The sequence below is a fragment of the Erpetoichthys calabaricus genome, chromosome 11 (assembly GCF_900747795.2).
Source record: "Erpetoichthys calabaricus chromosome 11, fErpCal1.3, whole genome shotgun sequence".
Taxonomy (NCBI): domain Eukaryota; kingdom Metazoa; phylum Chordata; class Cladistia; order Polypteriformes; family Polypteridae; genus Erpetoichthys; species Erpetoichthys calabaricus.
Window position 1 is genome coordinate 149,213,321 of NC_041404.2, and position 14,172 is coordinate 149,227,492.

At 46.1% G+C, this 14,172-nt stretch overlaps 1 non-coding gene across 1 annotated transcript; it reads right to left on the reverse strand.

Moving 5' to 3' along the window:
- Positions 1-2,184: 2,184 nt before the first annotated feature.
- trnar-ccu (transfer RNA arginine (anticodon CCU)) lies at positions 2,185-2,257 on the reverse strand. The gene has a single exon. It is a non-coding gene; the product is annotated as a tRNA-Arg (tRNA).
- Positions 2,258-14,172: the final 11,915 nt, after the last annotated feature.

Here is a 14,172-nt window from a genome sequence, read left to right on the forward strand (position 1 = left end):
GTCTAAACTACAGTTTATCGGATACCAACTTCTGGAATGTATCAAGAACACCCTTTTGGACCATCTTAATTTGGTTTGTGTAGTTTTATTGGAGAATGGGCACCCATGTTGTTGGCAGCACTGTTACCCAGGTAGAAAGCCCATATAAGGCACCAAATGTGTTCCGTGTAGGTAAGTGTGGCCTGCAGGGGGCGCTCCTGCCACCCAAACCCGACACAGACAGACGCAGGACACAAGGTCAGCACACTCGCTTTCATTATTTTCTTCTTTTTCCAGATACCTCATACCCCCCACCCCATTTCCCACCTGCACAGCACAGTTCAAGCACTAGAAGGCAGCACCAAAGCACACTTTTCTTCTTCCTGTTTCTTCCTCTTTGTTCTCCAGCAAGCATTGCCAACCATGCCCGACTCTGTCTCTCTAGAGTAATGGCGACTGGCTCCTTTTATACAAAATGTGCTCGATGACCTTCTTCCAGGTGTGGCAGAAGTGCAGCAACAAAGGCAGGCATGCGCAACCTTTCCGCTATTGACGGCCGCACTACAGACTTTTTACTTTAATAACGGCCGCACTACAGACTTTTTACTTTAATAACGGCCGCCAGTAAGTCCAAGTAAACTTAATAATGTTTTATGATTTAATGTAAAAATTTACAGATTACACATTAAAACAGAGTATGATATATCTGACAATATTCAATTTACTGGTCTACATATGTAAAAAAAAAGTCTACGAAACGTCATATAGGACAAAAAAACCTTTACAGCAATTGTTTCAGGAAGTTTGGAAAACATCGCCATTAATGGCTTCCTTGCTCTTGCATGTTTGCAGACAGACTTGCAAAGTCAGGGGACTCGCTGGAGACCATTAGCCGTATTCCAGACTCTAGATTGCTGTCTACCAATCGGGTTCGGTACTTGTTTTTCAGATATTTCATTCTGGAAAACGCTGCTTCGCACAAATAAGTGCTTCCGAAAAGAACGAGAATGTTCCTGGCCAGTTCTCGTAGTTGTGGGTATTCTACTGCTGATTTCCACGATGAATATATAAAGGGCAACATTTTGGTCAACATACCGACCCGGCTAAGGAAGGTTCTGCGGTGTTTGAGATTCTACACTTGCAGGAGTCTAGAGACCCCAGAGTCCAAATCGGCTTTCGGCGTCACCATACCGACCCGGCCGACAAAGATTCCGCGGCGTTGAGACCCCTTACTCGCTGGAGTCCAGAGACCCTACACCTGCACGGCCGCCATTACGTACACTTTAATATACACGTCCACGGCCGCCAAAGTCCTTGCCCACGGCCGCATGCGGCCGTACGGCCGCAGGTTGCGCACAGCTGAACAAAGGGCTCAGCACCCCCTGGCAGCACCCAAACACCAAACTCCAACTCCCATGGAGCCCTGTGGGAGTCCGAATCACCGCTGCAACCCAGGGGAGGCTACCACCTAGCAGTCCGGGGGAGGTAATGCCCTGAATAAGCTCCTTCCACTGTCGAGGCGTCCCGGCTGGGTATGGGCCCTGGCAGTCCACCACAGTAGGTGTGTTTGGTATCGTTATCATGGTCGTTGTCAGTTTTAAGCAGTAGAAACTGAATGGCACCTCCTCGTTTTCTTCGCCGTCATCTTTTCTCAGCATAATTAGCCCCCTAATTGACAGCATCAGCGAGTCTCCTCCATAATTAAATGAGTGACCTTTCAGGAAATCCATCATAATTAGCTTTAGATCCAAGCGATGATCTATGCTGTGGTTTCAGTGTAGTGTTGGATGAGGGTCTTATTATGCTCTCCGCCCCCAAAGCCATCCTTGATTCACTGATAGATGAGCAGCGGGCCTCATTGCGGCCTTCGCAGTGAAGACAGAAGGAGGAGGTTTACTTGATAGCCACCGGCTTCATTATCCGCTTAATGTCTCGGTTAAGCCGCTCCTCTCAATGCAGTTATCAGAGTTGAATGAAGCTGATTGGTTGGTAGTTCATTATCATACGCTCATCATTTGTACCCCTTTGTCTTTTCTCGCACCACTTTTCATTGTTGTCTGCTTCAAGCTCTTCCTGGTGGGGGTTGCTGATTAGTGTTAGATAGATAGATAGATAGATAGATAGATAGATAGATAGATAGATAGATAGATAGATAGATAGATACTTTATTAATCCCAAGGGGAAATTCACAAAATAAAACATACTCACCCCAGATGGGACTCGAACCCACAATCCCTGGCTTAGGAGGCCAATGCCTTATCCATTAGGCCACTGGGGTGGTTGCCATCATGGTTGCCATCCCAAAGATGTTCTTAGGAAGTTAATTGGTGACACCAGATTTTCCCAGTATGAGTCAGCGTACCCCGGCTCCCTATCCAAAGTTGGCTCCCGCCTTCTTGGAGTCAGCTTACTGTTTAAACGTGGATGTGTGAGTATTTGTGGCCTGTGATGAGTTGACATCCCATCCGGAATTGGTTGCATCCCGTGTTACAAGGTTCTCTGCATGGGAGTCACTCTCTACACATTCACGTGAGGATGACTCTGCCAGTGACAAGCTGAACGTCCATCCAGATTTGGTTCCTGCCTTCTCCCTGTTGCCGCTGGTCACTTTTTGACCATGACTTTGTTCAGGTTGATGTGGTACATAGGCTGGGTACTTGCATTGTGCTAGAAGTTGGCAGGTTCTCTGCAACCCACTCACTTTGTGACCATAGGTGTGTGGGTAGAATCCAACCCAACGGTTAGCTCCTGCATGTCCCAAGTGTCACCGGGCCCTCTGGAATAAAGTATCTGAGTATGGGTGTGTACTGTAATCATCCACAGGAGTGGACTGGTGGACTTTCTATCTGGTTTCCTGCGGCAAAGTCACTGTTTGAAACAAGTCTGTCTGAGGGAGTGTAGCTGATGGTGGTCTGGTGTTCAGTGTGGGGTTGGCTCTTGCCTTACATCCAATGCCACCGGGTTCGCTACAGCTCAGCCACTGTGTGTGTGAAGATACTCTGGGGCAGACTGGAGTCCTGTGCAGTGCTTAGTTACAGCTGGTAAGATCTTGAGACCTGATCATTGTCTGAGCTCAGGTTTGTGATCTTGCACTGTGACCGACTGATATTCCGTCCAGGCATCGTTCCTGCTTTGCACCCAGAATTGCTTTGAGTGTTGGTGTGTATGTGATTGGGTTCTGTCCAGGACTGGCTTCAGCCTTGTGTCCATTGCTCCTGGGATAGGCTACTCCCTTTGACCCAACTGTGTAGGAGATGCTTCAGAAAATGGATAGATGGATCGATGGACTTATCAATACCTGCATGATCAGCTGAATGAAGTTCTCATTAGGATCATCGCCTGTCAAGAAACATTTCTGGGCCACCTTGGGCTGGATGCTTTCCTTTAACGTGATTGTATTTCTTCTTGCTTTTTTTTACTTCATTAGTGCATTCAACATCAAACAGCCCAAAGTGCAGGAGGAGAAGCTCCAGTCCATGAGGGCTGATGCTACCACAGTGTCCTGGATAATGGACTACCTAGATAGTAGACCACAGTCTGTTCAGCTTAGGAATTGTGCATTGGACATGGTCATGAGTGGCACAAGGGGTTCACTGGGAGCTGTGCTGGCTCCATTCTTGTTTACCCCTTAACACCTTAGACTTTAGATACAACACTGAATCAGATCATCTGGAGAATTCTGTGATGACGTAGTCATCATTGGATTATCAGAAGAATGAATAGGGGACACTGGTGAAGGAGTTTGTTGAAAGGTGCCATTTGAACCATCTGCAGCGCAACATCAATAAGAGAAAGCAAATTATCAAAGACTTCAGGAGGGTCTAACACCAGCTTTCACTGATGGTGAAGCTGTGGAGGTGGTGAGAACATATAAGTACGCTGTGGTCTGTCTATCTATTTAGATATCTATGCATCCATCCATTATCCAACCCACTATATCCTAACTACAGGGTCATGGGGGTCTGCTGGAGCCAATCCCAGCCAACAGTTGGATTGCCAATGAAGGTCAGCACAAGGCAGGAAACAAACACACACACAATTTAGGATCGCCAATGCACCTAACCTGCAGACACGGGAAGAACATGCAAACTCCACACAGGGTGGACCCGGGAAGCGAACCCAGGTCTCCTAACTGCGAGGCAGCAGCGCTACCACTGCACCACCATACCGCCCCTCTATCTGTCTATCTATCTATCTATTATATAGTGCCTTTCATATCTATCTATCTATCTATCTATCTATCTATCTATCTATCTATCTATCTATCTATCTATCTATCTATCTATCTATCTATCTATCATGTATGGTGCCTTCTCTTATCTGTCTTTCTATCTATTATAAATTAAGCAAAGGACATACCATAATGGGTTGGGACACCAAGAAGAACCCCATATATTGAAGATGATTGAAAATCAACATGTAAATCAATAAACAAAAGGGAAGGCATCTTGTTCAGATGGTAGTCTTCTTCAGCCTACCCCAAGATGGCGTCAGCGCCAGTTTTCAAGGTGGAAACCCGAAAGTGTCAGGTTCAGGAGGGCAGAATCTTGATGTGATGTCTTTAGATGGAGTGACTGTCAATCATTCGTTCTGCAGAAGGAGGAAGAAAAAAGCATTAGGCTTAGGTGACAATGCCACCCTGTGCTTTGGAGTGTAATTGCCAGTAAATGCGCCCTGATGTGGTCTCCCAGACACGTGTGTGTGATATCACCTACCTATCATCTTTGTAGACATTTACAGAAAATTCACTATTGAGAGTCCTAATTTTTTATCCATCCGTCCATTATAATAATAATTCATTACATTTATATAGCACTTTTCTCAGAACTCAAAGCACTATCCACACAGGGAGGAACCGGGAAGCAAACACACAATCTTCCACAGTTTCCTAACTGCAAAGCAGCAGAACTACCACTGTGCCACCTGTGAGGACAATCCAACCTGCTATATCCTAACACAGGTTCACGAGAGTCTGCTGGAGCCAATCCCAGCCAGCACAGGGTGCAAGGCAGGAACAAACCCCAGGCAGGGCGCCAGCCCACCGCAGGGCACACACACTTGGAACAATTTAGGATCGCCAATGCCACCTAACCTGCATGTCTTTGGACTGTGGTAGGAAACCCACGCAGACACGGGGAGAACATGCAAACTCCACGCATGGAGGCCCCAGGAAGCGAACCCAGGTCTCCTAAATGCAAGGCAGCAGCGCTACCACTGTGCCACCGTGCTGCCCCTAATTTTTTATGAGACCTCCAAATAAATATAGGCCTTCACCCCCTAATGGTTCTTCATAAGCATGAAGCCTATCAATACTTCATTGGCCACCACAGGAAAGTTTACATCTCAGCTACATTTGGCTCAAGCTCTGTATCCATTGGACACACAAGAACGGCGCTGCTTGAAGTGGACCCCGTTGACTTGGAGTCGAAGCCCACGGCTTGCAGTAAACGTTGCGCTCACACGCCATGACTGGCTCACACTTTTAAAGAGCAGTTCATCCAAGGGCTGCTGAAAACAACAAAGGCTTCCATGAGCTCCCGAATACGCGGACGCCTCGCAGCACTCCCAGATTGTTATCTGTCCTTTCCTGAATTGACATTCTCCGCCCCCCCCCCCCCCCTTTTTTTCCTGTTACTCTATTAAGTTCCTGTTTTTCCCCCAAAATAGCTTTATATACATGGAAGAATGCTGTATTCAGAAAATATCACTTCCTCACAATGACGGATTAGCTGGCACATGGAGTCCTTGGCTATTTTGTGTTGCCTGGGTTTTTAGTACTGGCAGTGTGTGGTTTCAATGGCGCCTTGATTGATGCCATACAGGACGGTGGTTTCCACATTTTGTAAAATGGGAGCACTGGCAGGTAAAATGACTCGGGCCCTCACACAGAGACAGGGAGAACACCGAAGCTCCACACAGACAGACAGAGTGGCCAGACGTGCCGCCCCTTTCTGTTGTGACCGGAGGACAGATTGGCATGAGTCACTTGGAAATGTTGAGGCACCAACTGGGTGTCACCATTCTCTAAAGTAAAACCAAACAAAACTGGGGGCAATGCCCCCACCCCCAAAAAATCACTTTCTGGAAGCTATAACAACTGAACTGAACTTGCTCCAGGTCGGGTTTAGGGTCCAATAGCAGACACCATCCTTAGGGGAGCAGCTGGCATTATGGAGCCCTGAACAGAAGGGGTGGCATCAACTCTGGCTGGGTTTGGTGCCCTCACTCGATGGCTTCTAGGAATTGTAGGTGAGAAAAGGGAAGACAGTTGTCCCAGAGTGGCATTGCTTAGCTCGGCACAACCAGGAGGATGATTCCCCTTTCGCACATTCATGGCACAGCAGTTCCTGTTCTCCTCAGAGAGCTCCATCTTCAAACGTGCCGATGAAACCACCAGCATAAGACTCATCACCAGCGAGGGTGCGATGGCCTACAGAGATGAGGTCCACCTGCTGACTCAGTGGCAAAACCTAGGCAGCCCCATCAAACATTAAGAACGTTTGGAAAAATGTGACGAGAACAGGCGATTGAGCTCAGCCAGCTCGCCCATCCTGTTCGCCAAGGGTGTTCCAAAATAACAACATGCCAAGACTTGGAGGTCCCTACTTTTTCCTTTATTTCATGTCTCTATGCTTCTTTGGGTGAAGAAAAACCATCTAACATTTGTGCAAAATTCACCCTTCACAAGTTTCCAACTGTGTCCCCCGTGTTCTTGATGAACTCGTTTTAAATTCACCGTCTTGATCCACTGGACTCATTCCCGTCATAATTTTAAACATTTCCATCAGGTCCCCTCTTGATCTCCGTTTGCTCCTTCAGCCTCACGTCTCAGCTCACAGCTCACAGCTCTCAGTCCCGTTAGAACATTTGGAAAATTCTGAAGAGCAGAGTCCACCCGGCCCACTGATGACTCTGCGTTGTCTGGCTGGGGTTTGATGGAAGCCCCTCTTTCAGATCTCATCCATGAACTGCCAATAAGTCCGACAGTCCAGACAAGCTAGCTGACATCTCGTCTCCTCTCGGTCCCATGGTCTCGTATTTTTGAACCTCTTGAGGTGTAACTTCTGACCGCTTTGAGCTTTTCACTCAGGTGGTGCAGTGGGTGTGGATAAATGGGTTCAAATCCCACATCTGCCGTTTATCTGTCGATTTGCATGTTCTCTCATTTTGTGTGAGTGTGTGTGTGGGTGAGTGTATGTGTGTCTTTGTGGGTGCGTGAGCGTGTGTGTGTAATTCTGTGTGCACGTGTGTGCGTGCACACGTGTCTATGTGTGTACGTATCTGTCTGTGTATGTGTCTTTGTGTTTGTGTGTGTGTGTGTCTTTGTGACCATGTGTGTGTGCGAGTGTGTGTGTCTTTGTGTGTACGTGTGTGTGTGTGTGTGTATGCGCTTGTGTGTGCGTGCACACGTGTCTATGTTTGTACGTGTCTGTCTGTGTGTGTGTGTGTGTGAGCGTGTGTGCACGTGTGTGTGTCTTTGTGTGTGCGGGTGTATGTGTGTGTCTTTGTGAGTGTGTGCGTGTGTGATTCTGTGTGCATGTGTGTGCAAGCACACTTGTCTATGTGTGTATGTGTCTGTCTGTGTGTGTGCGTGTGTACAGGTGTGTGTGTCTTTGTGTGTGCGGGTGTGTGTGTGTGCTTGTGTGTGCATGTACACATGTCTATGTGTGTATGTGTCTGTCTGTGTGTGTGTGTGTGTGTCTGTGTGAGCGTGTGTGTGTGTGCGAGTGTGTGTCTTTGTGTGTGTGTGTGTCTGTGTGCTTGTGTGTGCATGTACACGTGTCTTTGTGTGTGTGTGTCTTTGTGAGTGTGTGCATGTGTCATTCTGTGTGCATGTGTGTGCAAGCACACTTGTCTATGAGTGTATGCGTCTGTCTGTGTATGTGCGTGTGTACGGGTGTGTGTGTCTTTGTGTGTGCTTGTTTGTGCGTGCACACGTTTCTATGTGTGTATGTGCCTGTCTGTGTGTGTGTGAGTGTGTTTCTGTGTGTGTGTGTCTTTGTGAGCATGTGTGTGTGCGAGTGTGTGTGTCTGTGTGAGTGTGTGTGTGTGTACCTGTGTGTGCGTGCACACATGTCTATGTATGTGTGTGTGTTTGCGCGTTTCCTCCGGAGACTCCACTTCTCCTACCACGTCCTCAAACACACGCCTGATAGGTCATTCAGCTCCGTGTGAATGTCAGTTTGGCTGTGTTGGTGAGTGGTCCCAGCTATGGTCCAGTGCTACACCAGTGCATACTCCTGCCCCCCCCCCCCCCCCCCAATCTGAACTGGACTAAAGGGACCTTGAGAAGGACATCACATGGCACTTCCGAGTCTGATCTTCTGGTTCTCTTTGTCAATGCTGATGTCGTCCTCTTGCTTGTGTGCCCAGCCTCCTGGCCCTCTGGCATCTCTAGCGTGGCCTGCTGGGAGTGTTGTTGTAGTCTTTGTGTGGCCTTCGATGAACTGGCGCCTCCTACAGGACAGGCTGTTTTTAGTCTGTAGGGGCTGAGACTGACCTGTGGAAAGGTAAGAATACAACCAGACACACTACTGAAGTCTTAACGTATATTTGTCTATTGAATTGACTCTTCATCCAAAGTCTCCTACAAAGCAGAAATCCACAATATAGGACATACAACCAGATCCGAACCCCCAGAGGAACCCCCTTAAACCAAACTCTCCACAAACTTCAGCACAGTGTCGTGAAATGAGAGAGTCCCTAAAGTATAAAGGCTCCACAAGCATTTGCAATATTGCCCTCTGCTGGTGGAGGTGTGGATATGGTCAAACTATGAGGAATTACCAGAAAGGGCCAGTAAAATGTTTATAAAAATAAAAGGATTTGTTTAAACCAAAGGAAGTGCAAACACAAAGTGCCGATGAACTCAAAAGAAGTAAATCACAGTAAGCAAAGACCCAATACAGAATCCAAAACTCTTAGCCAGAACAGAGAAGAGGTTCAAAAATCAATAAACCGATCAAAGACAGAACCCAAAGACCAGGGCACAGGGTCGACAATCCAGGAAATCACACGCAATCGCACAAGGCACATAAACACAAGAAACTCTCCACTCCAAGTGCAATCACAATGAACCGCCAGGAACCATGGGAGGCCCGCCCACTAATAGGGAGGAGGAGCGTTCCGAGCGGTGATTGACAGGTGGCCCCGCCCCGTACTTAATAAATAAAACAAACATTAATACAAATAAATGACATAAAATTAGACACAAAACATGACTTTGAACCCCAGTTTTGGGGGGACGCTGGCTGAAACATGACAGGTCTCCTCTCTTGAGCCAAATGAAGTCCTCTATGTGCCTGGGGAGGTCAGGGGGAGTGTAATTTGTGGCCAGCCCACCCGTCCATTCAGTTCTTAATTAAACTTTCCAGCAGCTCAAACTCTGTGACGGGACTCCCAGACTCAGACATCTGCTTCGACACACTGCGATAGCATGCCGCGCACTTGAATGGCGCCATTAAGCGCGTCGACTCGGCTCCTGCACGCATGTCACGACGGCTTTACTGCGGTGGTCATCTTGTGCATACAGGGCGAGATGGCGCTGCTGAAAACCCAAGTGCCCTTTTGTTGCTGGATAGACAATTGTGACAGGACCTCGGTGGGATTAGAGCACATTTCTCTGTTATTAAAATTTTATATTTATATAGTGTGGTAAGAAAAGGTTTGTTTGAATCTGAGCAGATAAACTTCATGTCTGCGTAGCAATCACATTAGGCTATGCCAGTCTGTCGTCAATATTTCAGGCCCTTGTAAAGCCAAGTGTTTCGAGGTGCCAAACACTAACTGGGTTATTGAAGACGCTTATGGCACCTGCCATCATGTTTGGGACAAAGACATATTTTTCCTTGATGCCCCCAACTCTGCTCCACAGCTTAAAATTACAAATCAAGCACTTCAAGTAGACATTGTCATTGTCTTCAGGGGATTTGCACAACATTGTGTTGAGCGGGGGGCTGCTCGTGGAGTCCCGAATGAGGCAGCACATTACCTGCATTGTGAGGGGGCATCAATTACGGCACTACGGCCATGTGGCACGAATACCCCAGGGTGATCTAGCTCACATGACCCTCATTGTTGAGGACCTGAGTGGCTGGACCAGGCCAAGGCCAAGGGGATGCCCACGTAATACCTGGCTGCAGCAGATAGAGGGTTATTTCTGGGTACTGGACCCCGTGTCTACCCTCACCAACCGGAATCCTGAGCTGTTTCGTTATGTGGTGGGTGTGGCAATGTGCTGTGCCAGTGCATGTCCCCCGACCTGAGTGGACTGGACCTGACTGAGTCACACAGCACTTTTTCTATACGGCCCCCCTCATTTCGGGGCACCATAATGTTTGGGACACGGCAATGGCAGGGGTATCATACTTAGGACTTTGTCGCATATCCCTCACGTGCAATGACTTCTTGAAGTCTGCGATTCACAAACATCAGCAGGTGCTGAGGGTCTTCTCTGGTGATGCTCTGCCAAGCCTCTAATGCAGCCATCTTCAGCTCCTTCTTGTTTCACATTGGGGGGCTGCATGTCCCCCCTTCAGTTTTCTATTCAGCATATGGAAGGCCTGATCAGTTGGATTGAATGGCTTGGCCACTCTAGAAGTTTCCATTTTTGAGCTTTGATAAACTCCTGTGTTGGCTCAGCAGTATGTCTGGGGTCTTTATCATGTTGTAGGATGAAGTGCCGTCCAGTGAGTTTGGGGGTCTTTACTCAACTTGAGCAGATCAGATGTTTCTACACACCTCAGAATTCATTGTGCCATCAGCAGCTCCATCATCAATGAAGAGAAGTGTGCCAGTCAGGACCTGTGGCAGCCATACATACCCAAGCCTAAACACCCCCAGAACCGCCATGTTGAACAGATGAGGTGGTCTGCTTTGGATCTCAGGCAGTTACCACACTTTGCCCTCCAGCTTCATCTTTGCCTCATCCATCCGCAAGACCTTTACCCAGAATTCTCCAGGCTCTTGTAAGTCGTTTTCCAAAAACTGTAATCTGGTCGTCTTGTTTTTGGGGCTCACTAGTGGTCTGCATCTTGTAGGCCTTGAAGGGTTTAGAGTTTCTAAGGATTTGCTCCTTGAGTGAAGTAAAAACATGAAGGACATCTAAATTCCACACAGATGGTGACCGGCAATATTTGAAGCTGGAGCCCCGACTCTGTGAAGCAGCAATACTAACAACTGGGCTCGTCCAGTGCCACCCATTATTGGCCTTTTTTTAATGTGTTAACTGCTCTGTTTAATCCAAATAAAGCAGCCCAGTCCACACCACCTTTTATTTGGCTGCCAGTGTTCGTTTCATGCTGACCCTTTAATGTTCACAAGTATTACTTGGAAAAATTCAGGGCACTTACTGAAAATTGCTGGATCATTTTTAAACTATTTTTGTCTTTTGAAGCTCACCCAAATCTGACACTTCTTGGACAAGAAACAGAAGGGCATGAGAACTAAAAACCCGTAGGACTTCAGGCCAAGTAAATTAGCAGAAAAAAGTGCTGACAGGACCAGGACCTGGACTTTGTCATACGCTCGGCACCTTTGTTTTCAGGGTGGGAAGCACATGCTGCCCTTTCTCTTGTCATCGTATGCAACAGGAGGCAGACACACCGCCAAGGCCCTGGGCAGTGACAACACTGGCACACCGCGACGCTCTGTGCATGTGCCAGACAGCTTGGACATCTGCTGCCGAGGGGTCCAGCTGTGTGACAATCAAGTGCTGACTTGAAGCCTTTTGTCATGTCCTGTCTGTCACTCAAAGAGAGATGGCCCAGGGCAGACTGGCAGAGGTTAGTCGACTTGCGAGGAAGGCTCTCACACTAAATGACAGGCTTAAAATATGAAATTAAATGTATTTAAATTAAATATTAACTGATAGATAGATAGATAGATAGATAGATAGATAGATAGATAGATAGATAGATAGATAGATAGATAGATAGATAGATATTAATTTTAGCATAGTAGGCAGGATAGATAGATAGATAGATAGATAGATAGATAGATAGATAGATAGATAGATAGATAGATAGATAGATAGATAGATAGATAGATATGAATTGCACTATGTAATAGATAGATAGATAGATAGATAGATAGATAGATAGATAGATAGATAGATAGATAGATAGATAGATAGATAGATAGATAGATAGATAGATAGATAGATAGATAGATAGATATGAATTGCACTATGTAATAGATAGATAGATAGATAGATAGATAGATAGATAGATAGATAGATAGATAGATAGATAGATAGATATGAATTGCACTATGTGATAGATAGATAGATAGATAGATAGATAGATAGATAGATAGATAGATAGATAGATAGATAGATAGATAGATAGATAGATATTAATTTTAGCATAGTAGGCAGGATAGATAGATAGATAGATAGATAGATAGATAGATAGATAGATAGATAGATAGATAGATAGATAGATAGATATTAATTTTAGCATAGTAGGCAGGATAGATAGATAGATAGATAGATAGATAGATAGATAGATAGATAGATAGATAGATAGATAGATAGATAGATAGATAGATAGATAGATAGATAGATAGATAGATAGATAGATAGATAGATAGATAGATAGATAGACTTCAGTGCCTCACCAGTGTTTGTAGTGCACCATCTACTAGAATGTATGTTTGTAATGCATGTAGCAATCAAATGCATTGTCTTTTTCATTCCAATAGACGGTGTATCTTGACAGATGTTTGTACGACTCTTACACAAATAGCATGTAACAGAGACATAGCAATTGGATTAGCAGACAAACACACACACATACCCACACACACATGCAGAGAGTTGTTCTTTTACTAAGGTGGACGATCAAATGCACTGCATTTTTCATTCCAACACATGGTGTATCACCAAAAATAGCACTGCTTTAACAAATCCCATACCAAACAGCATATAACAGAGAAACAGCAACTGAACAGACACACAGACACATTATTCTGCTCGGGATGCTGACACCAGAAGGGTCTTTGCCTTTGGCTTGCTGGACAAATGCAGTGGCTGAAAGTGACCAGTGGGAAGTGGAATGTCGCGTCCACAGCTTCCTGTGGAGTGTAGAATGGTCACCTGATTTTTCCATAGGGTCTTCATTTTCTGCTTCCATTGATTCGACTCGTGTGATTTACACAAGTCGGATTACGTCTAATGTGAAGAAGATGTCTTCAGACTGGACTTTCGGCATGCCTCTCTCCTCATTGTGGAGCTATGCGAGGCACGCTGTGGAGGTGTGTATTAAAACACACTCATCTGTCGTAACCCGAGGCAGCTGTGAAACAGCTTAAGAACCAGCAGACAAGGAGCCGCGGACACAGCATGTCAGCCTGCCAAAGATTGATGCCGCCCTAAAGGGTTTTATTTTCTACAGGGATCGTTTCTGCCTTATTCCGTTTATCACTGGCCTTCCTTGGAGATCTCCGTGTCAGAGCTGTTATCTTAAGGGGAGAAAAAAATAAAAATAAAAAGCGGGTAATTGTGCATCAAGGGACAGGCATGGGGATGAGATCCAAATTTTCTTTTCTTTTTTTTTGTAATGACGCCAGGTAGTGGGGTGACATGTTTCATTTCTAGAAGGATTCAGCACCCCTTTGTGACTAAAGTGTCACATTAGAGTCCCCTTTAACGTGACAGCGCACAAATTATCAATAGATGACAATGACTTTGCTTCCTGTCGAGCTCATAAGACTTGATATTGCAATCCCGATATCCGGCACTTCTTGATGTCTTGAATGGTGTGATAATGAGAAAAAGAGAAAAGAGATCTGAGATCTTTGGGGCACCATGAGGGCCAACCATCATATATTCAAAACCAACCGTGTGTTAAAGCAAAATGAAACAAAACGTCAAAACAATGCCAGTCTCCACCAGACTGACTCAAGATGGCATTGCTTCCTGAGATAACGGTCCTGGGCAGGCAGAAACCAGAAGTGATGTCAGGGGGGTCTTGATTGTCAATCTTATGGTCTGGAGAGAAGAGGAGGAGGAGGTTAGGACCAGGTGGTGATGCCACACGGTTGCGGCCACACCCACCACATGACAAACCACCTCAGGATCCCACCTTAGGACCTGAGTGCCAACCAAAGTGACACCTCAGCACCACACTAGTTCAGATGGAATGGAACAGTGGGAGTTTTTGTTTTTGTTTTATGTTGTTTTATGGTGGCTGG